At 44.6% G+C, this 14978-nt stretch overlaps 1 protein-coding gene and 1 long non-coding RNA gene across 3 annotated transcripts in view; one reads left to right on the top strand and one right to left on the bottom strand.

Annotated features, from left to right (window-relative positions):
* KCNAB1 (potassium voltage-gated channel subfamily A member regulatory beta subunit 1) overlaps window positions 1-14978 on the top strand; it is a 343217-nt gene that overhangs the window by 218105 nt on the left and 110134 nt on the right.
* On the bottom strand, window positions 1749-8825 carry LOC116665669. 2 transcript variants are annotated; one of them, XR_004322299.1, is made up of 4 exons: window positions 8625-8825; window positions 8170-8438; window positions 7846-8085; window positions 1749-3482 (listed from the first exon to the last, which is right to left on the bottom strand). It is a non-coding gene; the product is annotated as an uncharacterized LOC116665669 (long non-coding RNA). The 2 variants fall into 2 exon arrangements; XR_004322298.1 differs by lacking the exon at window positions 1749-3482 and having other exon boundaries at window positions 4325-8085.

Raw genomic sequence — 14978 nt, 5'->3', positions numbered from 1 at the left:
TAGTTTGGACTCTTTAAAACAATGGCGGGGGTCTTGAACTCTTTCCCTTAACAGCTAAGAAACCCCATTTTTTTCTGTTGACTCTCCCTACAGTGATTAAAAATGCTTTCCCCACACTTCCCAGTTGCAAGCTTTTTCAGAACAAGAGCAATCTGTAAATGTCTAAAGCTGGAGAATATCATTAGGTCAGACCTCTGATTTAGATCTGTGATTTTGTCTCTGATACTCATGGCAGGAGGGGTATCCTCTGCTTTGAAGAGAGGATATTTTCACTTGTTCTTAAGAAAAACAGAAAGTGAGGATAGTCATCCTGAGACAGCAGTCTCTGGAGGTCAGGAAGGCAGTCTGGTAGAGTGGCAAGAAATAGCTGCTGGAATTTGGCTAGAATTTTTGAATACCCAGATTGAAATCCGAGTCCTGTAGTCTTCTACTGCTGTGGTCTTGGGCAAGTTGCTTAATCATTGCCTCTCTGAACCTGTTCCTTATCTATAAAATAAGAGTAATCACATCTGGCTCAAAGATTAACTTAAACTTGATATGGTAAGTCCCTAATGTGGTATGGGGCACTCAAGTCAGTGCTGTCTTCACTTGCTCTCCTGGCCTGTTGGTAGAACTTTTCTTCTTCTGTCTTAGGATTTCTTTGCTTTGGAGTTTCAGAAAATTTAGCAGAACCGAGAAAAGCGAGGTTCTTTGGGAACACATTGTGCTGCTTTATTAGAGCTAAAAGAACACTCCTAATGTGAGGAAAGTGCTCCATTTACTCATCTCTCCTGAGTAGCTGTCTATGAAATTGCTAGGCTTGGGTTAAACATTTGTACAAAATGCTGGAGGAGGAATTCCTGGCCAAGAACAAGGATTCCAGGTGCACCCTAACATCTATGGTGGGGGGCAGGGGAAAGAAGCTACATTTAAAGATAATTCTAACAGAATCACCAAAGATAAGATCTAACAGCTCCGCAAAGATAATTATTAACTAATATCTCAGCCTCAGTAGTTTGCAGATACCTGATAACTCGTGGACCCATTAAGATTCTCCTATTAAGGGGAGAATCTTCGTGATCTCCAGAAATAAAAATACCTTGTCAATAGGTGTTTTGTAATTGAAGGCTGTGTCCACCATTGTCATAAGGAATAAATCAACCAGTTTAGAGAAAAGGACTGCAGTGTTCTTGCTATCCAACACAAGTTCTCCTTGGGGCACTGCTCGCATTCACTTCCTGAGAGAGGACTTCCCATCCACCAGCCTGAAGTGGCCTCTCCCCAGCTACGCTCCTACCCCACCCACTTCACTGCATCATGATTTTAAATATGTGGTTTATTTATCTGATTATTTATTTCTTGTCGATCTCTCCAAGCAAAATGAAAAGTGCCTTGGCCTTATTCATTGCTGAATAAAGTCCCTTACCACCCCTTCCCCTACATCATATACTGTAATGCTTAATGAGTGCTTGTTATGTACTAAATATTGTTTTATGCCCTTTGTAGGTGACATCTCAATTAAGCTGTCCAATGAGGTTGAAACAATCATTATCCCTATTTTACAGAAGTGGGAAGTGAGACTTAGAAGGTTAATAATGTGACCAAGGGAATGTGGTGTCGGAGCCAATATCCTCACACAATATCCTCTTTACCGTGTGCCTGGTAGCCTTTCAACTTGTCCCTGTTTCCTCTTTGCACTCTTTGCCCCTCTCCCTGGAGTGACAATTTCTCCTCTTCTCTATTGTTAAACAATATTTATAAATGAGTATTAAATATTTTATTTGATTCAGTATATCAAAAGTATTATTTCAACATGTAAATGATATACAAATTATTAAGGAAATACCATATACACCTTTTTATATGAGGTCTTTGAAATTTGATACGTATTTTATCACTTTGGAGTAGCCACGTTTCAAGTGGTGGCTGGTGGCTCTCATACTGGATTTCGCAGGTCTTGAAGACAGCAAGGTTTTTTATTACCTATTTTCTAGTTAGCCTGTTTAGAACCATGCCGTTGCTTTACTCTGAAGCTAGGATGATGGCAAAATGATGGTAAGCTTCTGTTGCATATAACGTCCTGTAGGCAGCTTTATGGTGTCTTTCCCCCAGTGTGACCAGCCTGAGCTAGCCTTGGCGTAGCTCATCTAGACAAACAACTTGACCTTATTTTTAATAAGATGTCGCTTTATGGTCTTTCTGGTGTGTTTGTTCCCTGGGCGCATCCTATTTCTCATAGCAACCCTACCTGTTCCTCTCCGCTTCCGCACGCTTGCTGCCTCTTCCTGCCTCTGGGGTTGCCCTCTCTCTCTCTTCCCCATGTCCCTCACCCCTGCCCCCCCGCCCAAGGCTGCTCAAATCCCATCTTACTGCCTCTTCTGTGGACCCTCCTCTTACAAATCCAGCCTCCACCACCTTCCTCAGGGTCCCAAAAACCGCACCGCACACCTGAGCATTTCACTCCAACCCACTTTGCTTTTCTGTAATTATTATTCCAAGTCACTGCCCATGTCTGTCAACCCCGATAGGGCAAGTTTTTCAATGCTGGGATCAAGCTTACCTGCCTCACGTGGTACAACAGAGGACACATACTCCCTTCTCAGTAAATGCTCATGAATTAAATAATATCCAGCAAATGACAGAATAAGTGGGGAGGTCTGATTTCTTCCTCCATTCCCTCATTCTGGGGAGGGCTGAAGGCAGGATGTTCAAAAGGAAATAGCTCAATCTAGTTAACGAATATATGATTAATCTATTCATCTCCACAAATTAGAATGTGTGTTCAATTGCCAAGCTGAAAATTGTTACCACAGCAATGCCAGGAAGGAGTTGCTAAAGAGAAAGGATTTTTCTTGTCTTTATACCTTTTCTTCACTGGCTATGAGCAGCATGGTAGTTTGAGGCGAGAGAACACCAGCCCAGGAATCAGATGCCTCGAGTTTGAGGCCAGTCTCCATCCTGCCATATCTTCTCTCCAAAGTCAGTTACCCTCTGGAGTCAATTAGACATCCATGAGGCATGAGCGGTACCTCCCTGACCACTTTAAATGAGAATCTTGAGTCTAGTGGGTTCAAGTAAGACAGCGCTGTGTGGATACACAGTGACTCCTTCACAGAGGCAGGATTTAGCTGATGCTTGGGGAAGAAAACCTGGAAATAAATACTCTGTCTTTATTAGCCTCACCGCGTCTCCCTAGACTGTCTAGAGCAGGGCTCAGCCGTAGTGAGGGAGCCAGAATAAGACAAATGTTGATTCTGCCAGGTTCTAAAAATGAGCCCACAGGAGTAGAGTCTGTTTCCAAAGGCAGGGACCAGAAGTGGCGGGGGAAGTTGGGCTAAGTCAGGAACAAAAGGCTCTGGATGTGTTTTGGCCCTTGGGGAGATCACACGATGCTGCTTCTGGGCAGACACACCTCCTCCTCAGCTGACTTGTGCGAGGGAGTGGGCTGCCTCCACAGTCGTCGGCCCACTTCTTACCTCTGCTGAACACCGTGAGGACAAGCCCTGTGGGGCGGGAAAGAAAGAAAAGGGTGTTCGAGGCCAAATCATTTAGAAGAATTGGACATGTTTGCTTCAGGTAGATACCGTCAAGCTGTTCAGCCACCATGTCCCCCTAAACACAGCACCCCAAGCGCAGTTTCTGCACTCTTTTTTGTAAGGACCAATTTCCAGTTTTTGTGTATTTTTGTTTACCAGCTTTATTCTGTTCTCTTCAAGTGCAAGAAAGAATGCAATAGGAGTTCCCAACTCCTTCCATTCAATGAAATTTGGAAATGGCTCAGGATATAAGTGAACATAATAATTATATGTCAGTCGTTCAGTGTTTTTGAACGTTGCTCACTGCAAACATGGATGTATTCTTAAATAACCAAAGACCCCGATTGGTGAGCTGTTTTACATGCAAGCTCTTGTTAGTAGCTCGCCATTCTGTTTCATATTCCATTCAGATACAAAGCAGAACTTCTCTACATTAGTTTCCGCAGGCTTCTTTCTTCAAAATAGGGAAGTGATGGACTTGTGCTCCTTATCTTGAGTGTTGTGGCCATTCCTTCCAGATACAAATGCTCACCATGCACGGTCCCATTTTCACTTATCAAGACAAATGCCTGTGTACTCACTCAGTCAATTTCCAGCCATGTTGTAACTTGCAGCCTCCACACTGTGTGTTTTGATTTGTGAAGGCCATCTTTGTTTCCAACTGACTGTTTTCAAAAGGAAGGTGGGGTTGAATTTCTTTTCTTTTCTTTTCTTTTCTTTTCTTTTCTTTTCTTTTCTTTTCTTTTCTTTTCTTTCTCTCTTTCTCTCTTTCTCTCTTCTCTCTCTCTCTCTCTCTCTCTCTCTCTCTCTTTCTTTCTTTCTTTCTTTCTTTCTTTCTTTCTTTCTTTCTTTCTTTCTTTCTTTCTTTCTTTCTTTCTTTCTTTCTTTCTTTTTTTTTTTCTCTCTCTCCTAAGGAAACAATAGATTGTGGATTTAAGGTAAACATTCCCAAGGAGAATGTTTCATCTGAGGAAGCTCTCTCTTTCCGGGTTTGAATATGTAACCGACCAGTGGGGTGCACAGATGTCTGCACAGAGAGAAGGTAGTAAGGGACAGACTCAGGACTGTAATGAGCCTCAGCTGCTCAGGAAAAGCAGCCTCCCTCCTTCCTCCTTCATATCTTATAACCAGTGTGGGAAACACCCCCTCAGCCCTGCCCAGGTTTGGTACTTTTAAAGGACAGTCACAACCGAGCCAAACTATTATGACTCCGAAGGTTAGGGACAACGTGCCAGGGACTAGCAATGAAAAAGTTAAACAGTACAGTGCCCCCAGGAGGTTCTGGTGGAACAGTCTGGCTCTGTAAACCTTGTTTTGGATGACTTTGAAAGGCTGAAGAACATCCCCATTTGGACAGGGCTTGTTTGTTTTCTTCTCTGAAGTCAGCTCAAATCATTCTAATGTGTGTATTGGCCCCTGACGGCAGTTCAGGCATAGCCAGCCCTAATCTTGCTGTTTGCAGGCAGGTAGAGCGAACTCAGACGGACGTATTTCAACAAGTGGACTATGCAATTCTAAGGAGTCAGAAACTTTCTTTTGCTTAATTTTGTAAAAGAAAAGCCCATAAAACTAAAAAATTAAAATTCAAAATATAATTATTGAACAAGGAAGCTACCTTCATTCTCCTGTGCTTAAAAATGCATGTTTTCCACCAAGAGGAGGCAAACATTCCTCACCAAGTTTTGCTTAGATGTGGCCTCATTTACCAAAGTGCTCAGTCATAACACATCAGAACCGAACAACCAGATAGAATGTACAATATTTCCACTTATTCCTCTCCGCCTCCTGTGACACCAAGCCCTCCTACCAATTGTAGGACCAAAAGAACACCAGGGAGGAGTCGAAAGCTTTCAGACAAATACGCAATTTAATAAAATGTATGATTCCTACCACCCTGAGCATTCTGGGTAAGCCTTACCTGTCTGTATATTTTTGACAGAGATATTTATTTTTTCAATACTTTCAGTGGCAATTATTCTAAAAACGGGAGTGGGCAGCAGACGTATAATCACTCAGGAAGTTTACACAAGCAGCCCTGGGGCTGGGAAGCCCGCTGTTCACAGGGATTCTGTGTGAGTGGCTCTGGCATTCATGGAACTGGTTATTTCCATTGAGATTCCCTTCATCTTAATTAGGACAGACGATGTAATGCCACAATCAAACACATATGGCAGAATTATAAAACATTTGGGATGACTGCTGGCAGCTGATCTGGTGCTATTTACCAGATACTGATGTGTACACATAACAATATTGGGCCGAGGAGTCACCACTGTGTCTCGAGGCAAGAGAAGTAACACACTCTGGCTACCAGAAAGCACACTGAGTCGTCAGGAGCTAAGCACCCTTTTACAGAGCGTTCGAGAGCTGTGGGACCCGGCAGAGTCAGGCAGGGCTGGGTGGAGTTCTCACGTTAGCACTTGCTAGCTGAGAGACCTTGTGCCAGTCACTGCAGCGCTCTGTGGCTCAGTGTTCTCCTCTGAAAGCTGACAGCGCTGTGACTCCCAGGTGTCATTTACAAGGCACAAGTGTGGTCACGTCAAGAGCTTGGCACAGGTTCTCCGTAGAGAGAACATTCCTCTGACTACGGGGGAGCTACTGTGCAGATTTGAATCCCTTTGCAAACTTCTGAACTGGCATGTTTAGTTTCCACTAACTTGAAGAAAGATCTCTAGAACAGGTCACAGGGGAAGTCAAGCTGCCTTTGTGAAGAAATGGAGTTCTCAGAATTGTCCACGCCTTTCTCTCCAGCTTTATAGTGACGCGTGCTGCCTCCTGGGGAACCGTGATGGCACGGCTCCCGACAGCCAATGTGAAGATATCTGTGTTTCCTTCCTATTTCCTTTCATAAGGCATTAAAAACTCCTCTCCTTTGGTGTATTAGGAATCCCATTCACACAAGAATAATGTCAGCCCCCCGGGGACCCATCCTATTACTGGCAAAATGGACTCTCTTTGTTCTTCTTCTCCATTCTGCTCATTCTTTTTGTTACTGATCTGTCCTGATCTTCGAGAACCATGACCATGCTCTTTGTGCGTATGCATCTGGGGACACAACAGCTCCTGAATGTACGTTACGTATATATGTATTTTTAACACCCGAGCTAGAATGTAAGCTCTTTGAAAATAGGAGCCTTGGTGGATGGCTTGTTTGTACCGTAGCAGACATCTCCACTCTGCTTTCACTGTGTGCCTTAAGAGGGAAAACCAGACAATGCCAATAAACAAATATTTATTTTTAAAATATGTGCATATACTATGATACCAATATTATAGCAATTATAAAATGTATTTTAAAGTAGACATTTTGAAAAGAAGGAATTAAAGAGGCAAATGTGAGAGCATCTACATTTTCTTCCCACCCGACAGTGAGCTGTCTTGTAGGGCACAGGCATCCTGACCCCAGCACTGAGGGAGGCGCTGCTTTGTTTTAGGACCGAGCAGTCACCCTGGCCGCCCACGACCCAGACATCTATTCCAGGGAGCTTGCTTCTTCCCATGGGTTTCCTGCCCACCCTGCTCTCTCTCTCCACTGCCTCCCTCCTCCAGACACACTGACTCTGCAGGTATCTGGGGGGACATCTGTGTGACTCATTTCTTACCTAACTTACACTCATGCTTTTCGTGATTATTTTCCTGGATGTAAAAGGTGCACCAGCAACCTGTATTGTCCCCTCTTGCCAATAAATACAAGAAGCCTCTGGAGGCTGTGTTTCGCAAGGATCCCACGGTCTGCCTGGTTACCCGGTCACGTTAAGTGTGCCTTATGGAATAGCCACCGTGAAAATCATGGAGAAAGTTCTTTGCATAAACAATCCAGCTTTTCATCACAGGGTGCAGATGGAGGTGGAGTAAAGAGGTGGTGGGCATAGCTGGGGTATGTGTGACAGTAGAACCTGGGCCATCTTGTGGATTTTTAGAGAGCCCACACAATAGCTCTCTCACCAAACGTGTGCTGAGAACCTCTGATAGGCTGGGAATGCCGAGACGGGGTTGTCCTTTTCAGGGAGTTTTCGGTCTTCATGGGAAGACAAAGTAGATAGGGACTGGAGAAACTAAATTACACAGCAAACAGCTGGTATTGACAGGATGTGGCAAGGTCATCTTGAGAAAGATGTTTGTATCCTACCCAAGTCCTGCCAACACAGCCTATGAGACCATGACTGCCCAAAAGAGACACCCAAATTGAAAGGGCAGACCACAAAGTGAAATGTAAGCGGGAGGCAGGTCTCATCACTGGGAAAGTTTTCCATCATGAAAAGCAGAAAAATAAAAACCATTCGATTGTACAGCATCCTGCAGTCACCCACTTCACTCGTTACTGCCTCACCTTCTCAGCCGGAGCTCTTCCCTCTGGCTTTGGGCTTTCATCCTCCAGCTCGGTTCCCAGCATTGTTGCTATTCTCTGCCCCCCACAGAGGCAGCGCCGCCCTCCTTAACACACCCACATCTGAAGAGGGGCCCCTCCGTGGTGGCCACAGTACTAAGCACTTGAAAGTCAAGACAAATCCGTGATTAATTCTTCATGGGATTACTAAATATGAGCTTTTCATTTTGCTGTCCATGCTTCCTAGGGAGGGAAAGAAGTTATCTGTCAGTGACAGGAGGAGAAAAGATTGCAAAAGTTCAAGGTTATTGCAAAAGGAATGTTTACATTTCCTGAGGATGTTTCCTGGGTTGGTCTCCCTTCAGTCACCAAGCACACAAGCAATGCTTTTAGAGCCTGAAAAACTCTGCAGTCTGCAAAGATGACAGCTGCTGTGCCTCAGGTCCCTCACCGACCTCTCGTCAATCACAGGCAGCTGCTCTTGTTGAGATGCTGAGGTTTTCTTCTGCAGACTACTGACATCACCTCCTAATGATCTCCCTCCCGCTAATCACTGCCTCCTCCGATCCATCCTCCATACGGCTGTCAGCATCTTTCTGCAATGCAAATTGTATGATATTTTATCCTTGCTTAAATGCTCTGATAGCTCTACATCACCCACAGTTTACATTACAGATTAATTAAACATGGCATCCTAGCCCTTTTCACTCTAGTTTTGATCAACCTTTCTAGCCCTGTTTCAAGATCCCCACTTTGACCCACTGTTCACCCATCAACCATACCATCTTGTTAAGGTGCATCTCTCTTCTCAAACTGGTTCCTCTGCTTGGGACACCTTCCCCCACCTCTTCACCTGGTGAATGCCTCCACTCTCCTCAGGTCTTAGCTCAGAGCCTTCCTGAAGCCTCATCCAAACACCACCAAGCAGAGGTTCTCACCCACTTCTCTGCTCCCATCCCACCTCCCAGCTAGCTCTGCTGTGTTCTCACCGCTGTCGTGCACTGACTCTTGTCTGCTTAGCATCCTCTTTGCCTCTCTACCCCCAGATCCTGGTGCAGCGACACCCAAGGGCTACTCAGTAAATCTTCCACGAGTGACTATACAGAAGGAACATAGTGATCTCGAAGGTTCCCCAATAAGGAAATCTCCATGCTGATGGGTTTATATAAGCCTCGTTTGTAGATGTCCCAATCCCCAGGTCTGGACACAGAGAACCTCAACCTCAGCTGTCACTTCTCTATAAACATTTTGAATCAGATTATAGGGCTTTCTGTAAAACCTCAAGCTGAAATAGAATATAAACAGCAACATTATTCAGAAAGTATCCTTCAGTGCTAATTCTTCTTCCTCCCACAGATATGGGCCACTCTTTTAGATGTTAGTTCTGCTTTATGCGTGTGAGTATGTGCAAACCACAGGGATCCTGGGTGAACCAGCTGCAAGCTGGATTGCACCAGCAGCTCTGCAGCTCGTGTCCTCTGACTGCACTGGCCCTCAACATTAAAAATGTACTTAATGAGTCACTGAATTGGGCCTTGATTGCTTTTTTTTCTTCTAATTTTATAGGGAGGCAGTGAATTCCAAGTTAATGGTGCTGGCTAGTGGATGCATCCTGGTGATGAAATGAGGCTATTTGGACCTGTTGATGTCCAAGTTCATTCATTTACTCCACAGAAAAGCCAACAGGACACTCTATGTCCAGATTTCCATTCTCTCTGTCTAACAATTAGAACCCACTTCAGCTAACGATTGAGCACACCAAGGCCCCAGCCACCCAGTGGAATCTTCACGTTTTGCAGAACAGCAACAAAGGCATACGGCCAGTTTTCCAAAGTACTCTCTCCAAAGTGAGCCAAATTAAATTTCAAGCTCATTCCAGAACATGTTTCTCTCTACATTTGTAAAAGAATGACTGCTTGGCAGGGCGCTATTAAGAGAAAAGGGCAGAGTCTCCCCAAAGATTTTCAACTTTATTTTTACACTAGTTAGAAAAGTGTTTGGAAAAGCAAATTGCAGTTTGAGTTCAAGAAAGAAAAGAAAAAGTGCTGTGGGTGGGAACCTGTTAAGAAATGCAATAATCACGGTGTTTCGTAATCCCTTGAGACCAATATTAAGTACTACCAAAATCTAATATCTCTAACTATAGAAGTAATATATTTACCACTTAATCTAAGGGATATATTTATTTGCTCACTAGGAGAAAAAAATAGGTCTGTTTCCAAACTTCACACAAGCTCTCTTTGTAAACCTTCCCTTCTGGCCTACCAGAATTTTCATTGAAAATATTTATTTTGGGGAATTGTAATGTAATTATCATCAAACTGCCCAGAGTTAAAGAAATAGGTTCTCAATCATTTAATCCACATTCCTCCAACACCTGCTATTTTAATGGTAAATCTAGAGTATATTTTTTCTCCTTTTGCAGAACAGAGGAGGCAATGAGATGTAATTATTCAAAATGTGTTTCTTTCAGCTGGTAAAGACTGGGACACTGGGATTTCCTTATCTGAGTAAGATCAGTAGGGACTATAATCTATTAGCTTGCCTCTGGCGGCAGCCTATGTAAAGTGCCATAAAGGAAGGTTAGATCCTTGTAATGTTTGAGATCAGCTTGTAATATGATACCACGGGGAGACATAGCGCTAAGGCTGCGTAGTTGACAAAGATGATTCTCTGAATTCCTTGGCTGGTTTTTCCCTTGCCTGTTACGGTAACTATAGCTATGAATATTATTTCCGGAAGTGTTTTAATATTTCTGCAGGATTATACTTGAATAGTCCAGGGCTTTATTGTATTCTTTTGTGTGATTTGAAGTTGGAATCTCCATTCAATAAACACTTGTTGAGGGTCTACCCTGCCCTGGCCCTGAGCTGACCTCTGAGGATGTAAGTGTAGGTGGGATGATGATCATCCCTACTACTTACATGTTGGAGGTGGGGGGAACAGGACATTCCTTTGATTCTTGTAACTGAGCTTATTGTTCTTTAAAGTCTCCATTCTTGCTGATGGCAGATAAGCGGGCATTAAAAATAATCCCATTCAAAGGTGATTCTGTCTCTTCTGATTTCAAGGGTCAAACTCTCCATCAGGAATCTCTCTTCCCTCCTTCCTTCTTCCCCACATGGTGTCAGTGAGTCGGAGGAAGCTTAGGAAACTTCCAGGCCATCATGCTGTCCTGCTCTGCTGGCCACACACAGTCAGTGTGGATCTTCCTGCTAAGGTGCAGAATCCCCCTGGGTGCCCTGGGGCCCAGGGCACAGGTACTCAACCTGAGATTCCCACAGACCTCTCTGGTTATTTCTCATCCCTTCTTACGCTGGAGAGCCTTGACCATAGTGGGTGGGTGAGGCAGGGGTGAGCCTAGATACCCCCTTCAGACTTGTTTCTTTTCTTCTTTACCCCTCTCTGCTAGAAGGAGGCTCTATTTTCCTTCCAGTCTGAGGCTCGAGGTCACGTAGTTAACAACCGGATTAGATGAGGGTGATCACATAGTTTATCATCTAATGTAGGACCCTTTGGAAAGTAAAAGGAGGGGTGGTCTCAAGAATAATTGTGCACCAAGCAACAGGTATAATCAGAGCCTTGCCTGGGTTAGCCAACATATGTGGTATCTAGTTAAGCAGGACTAAAATTCATGTATCTCACTTCCAGACTTAGCATTCTTTGCTTTATGTTTTGATTATTCTTCCTAAATACCAATGCATAGCGATGCAGCAAAAGATCTCCCAGTAAAATCTTTGTGTATACTGGAACTCTGAAAGGAAACAGGTCTCAGGGTCAGGGCTGAGGTTTGCAGCCCTCGGTGACCTTCATCAGGCCTCAAGGTTCAGCTCCCGGTGGCGGTTAATTAACATTTCTAGATGGTGATAAACTACACTAACAATTGAGTCTCAAGCTACAAAAATGCCAAAAGTGATCCCTGCTGAGGTAACAAGCTCACTCTACCTCAGGGGAAACAAACCCAGAAAGGTGGTTCATGCTCAGAGCCTTGGTCCTACTTGTCCAAACCTGGAGAAGGCACGGTTCCAATCTAGGCTTAACCTAGGCAAGATGCCCCTACCTCAGAGCGTGTCTCCTGGTGCTTGCTCTTCCGCCTGCAGGGGGCAGCACCCCAGCCCACCAGCCCGGCCCTCTTTGCCTGACCTTCAACAGGTGCAGGCTCCTCTTCCCTACACGGATATCCCCATCCCCTCCCATCCCATCCCCTTTCTGCAGCTGATCTTAGCAGCTAGGGGCAAGTGGTTCTGGTTTTTCAATACAGTAAATTTCCTTTCTTTCCATCATAAAAGCAATATATGCTTAGTACAAAAAGTTTATTAAATATACAGAAACTAAAAGTCAACCATTATCTTATCACTTAGAAGAACCATCACTATTTACCTTTTTCATGAATTTTCTCACAGGATTTCTTCTATTTTAAAAGATCATACTGAAACAGATTTTATATCCTGCTTTTTTCATTTAAAATCCCTAATGCAAGCATTTTTTGTGTTAATAAAACATTCTTTTTAATGTAGTTTTAAGTAGTTACATACAATCCATCATATCAATAAAACTTAATTTGATTCTCCTCCTATTATTGGATAGTTTTATTCCTTTGATCATTATAAATAACGACTACAACCCATATTTTTGTACATAAACCCAGTTGCAGATCTCTGACTTTTTCTGTTAGATAGATTATTAAAAGAAGAATTATAAGGCCTGGACTTGGGACTCTTGATTCATTATGTGGAAGAAAAGCAGTCCCTTGTAAACTCCCTCATATTTTGCTGTAGGTGTTAGGGCAATATGTAGTACAGAGCAGAGACACAATAAATGTTTGTTGTGTAAATGAATGGACTCAACCCCATTAGGAATGTTTGCATTTTAAACGAAGAAATTTGTCAACAAAGGCATCTTAAATTGGTAGGAATTTGGGCAGCAATATTTATACTACTGGAGAAATCAAAGTAGGATTGTCAAGATAGGAAGTTTTTCTAATAAGCAGCCATTAAACTCAGCCCCATGAAGACTACAGCCTACTGTGATCCAAGTAAACACAGCTCTTATGACCCCTCCCAGCTCCTTGGTCAGATGGTTAACACGAGCCTGGCCTCATGCCAGACCCCGAGGAACAGGTGAATGAGACATGGAGTCTGTCCTCAAAAGTCCACAAGCTTGAGGGGGGACAGATCAACCAGACGATGCACAGAGTAACACAGGAGGAGCAGAGCTGAGATGCAAGCTCAGTGGAAGAAGTAATAGCTCTTCCTCAGGAAGCCTCCTTGGGAAGGGGACCTTGGAGCCAGGTCTTGAGTGAGAATGCGTGAGAAAAGCATTCCAAACAGATGCACGTGCAAAGAGCACTTCTTCCTAATTTCTGAGAATCAGAGGGTGCTAACCTCCTCTTCCCTATTCCAGGCAGCACTTTGTTTATGTTAGTCATTTACACATTAGTGAGAATGAGTTGCTCTGAGTTTCCTGAGAGCAGAATTTGATAAAGGGAAAAGCGAGAGCCTGAGACCAGAGATACTTGAGACCAGAAGGGGCAAGAGAGAATATAATAAAGGGGAGCGGTACAGAAAGGGAAGGTAGGGAGCCCGACACAGGACCATTGGACTGCACAGTTGGGAAAGGGGGGCGAGCCCCAGAGTTGTGTACAAGGAGACCCTAGGTCCCAAACACCGAAACCCTCACCAGTCTAGGGAGGTGTGACCTGGCCCCGCAGGAAGCCTCCCTACCATGATCCACAAAGTCTCCGTCCTCTTCTAAAACTTCTCCAGCAAAGATTCACCCCTCTCTGATTTACAGCTCTGTTTCATGAAAATAGCTCTTAGTTTACAGTCTGTACTGATCTGGGGACCATCTCTATCTTCTCTGCCTGGGTGGAGAGTTCAGCTGGTTGTCAGCAGCCTTGTTTTAAGCCCTGGCTCCCGTCTCTCACCCTAATCTCATCTTGAACTGCTCCCTCCTCACACACCGACCACCACCACACTCACCTTCTGCTCCTCAAGCTTGTCCCACCACAGGACCTTGCTTATCTCTTTGTCTGGGTCTCTCTTCCCCAAGATCTTTTCAGGGCTGGCTCCTTCTCATCCTTCAGGTCCTCGCTCAGGTGTCACCTCCTTGGAGGGGCTGCCCCGGACCACCTTGCCTTTGCCATGAACCAGCGTCTGTGATTTCAGAGACCCTCTCATTCGTTGGACTTGTTACTTGCTTACTTGTGTGCTGTGGCCATCCTGCTAGAATGTAAGCCTCATGAGGTCAGGAGCTTGATCCGTTTTGCTCACTGCCATAGCCCTGGAACCTAGAACACTGCCTGCCTTAACAGTAGGGGTAATGAATGAATAATCCCACTTTGAGATGTATTTATTCAAGGTTATATCTTCAGCCCTCTGCCCGTGGTATTTCCAAAATGTTTGTGGAATGGATTGTGCTGAAAATCATTCTTTATCCAACCTTCTTTCCCAGCCAAGGCTGCCTCAGTCCTTCCGAACTTCCTTCCCACTCCCCTTTCCATGCCCTTGACCCCACCCCACATAAGTTGTGAACATGTGTGGTCTAATCCAGCCCCACTGGTCATCCATCTCCATCACCAGGGCATGCCAATGACGTCACTTTTTTTCTCTTTTCAAAAGAGCAAAGAACAGGATGAAATCCGTTCTGTTGAATTTTGAAGCAGGATGAGTCGTGCATTTCCTTCGCCTATTTTCTTCCCCTGTTGTTTCAGTCTGAAGGCTGATCAGGACAGGCGCAGGATGAATGGCAGTTCACCCACTCCCACCGCTGCCAGGGCATCAATCACAGAGACTGTGGGAGGTTGAGGGGCCCAGATCAGACACAGAGGCGCCAGGAGAGGGTGTGGATGCCTCACAAAAGCCACAGAAACTCATTTTCTCTCTCTCTAGGCCTCCAAAAACGGCCTGCCCCAGGCAGGGACAGCATTCCGGCCTGTCTCTCTAGGGAAGTGCTAACAGAGGGTCATTTCAGACGGGCAGACCTCATGAAGGCAGAGTGGGGCAGAGGAGGGTGCACACACTTCAGGCGCGGACAGAGTTCTGCTCCTTGTTCTGCCACGTGCTAAATCTGTGGAACCCTGCGCTCTCGCCTCCACTTCCTCGAGGGTGAAATGGGCACAGGAGTGACTACTTGGA

Source organism: Camelus ferus, chromosome 1, assembly GCF_009834535.1.
Source record: "Camelus ferus isolate YT-003-E chromosome 1, BCGSAC_Cfer_1.0, whole genome shotgun sequence".
NCBI lineage: Eukaryota > Metazoa > Chordata > Mammalia > Artiodactyla > Camelidae > Camelus > Camelus ferus.
Note: the sequence above shows the minus strand (reverse complement) of the source record. Positions and strands in the feature narration are given on the sequence as shown.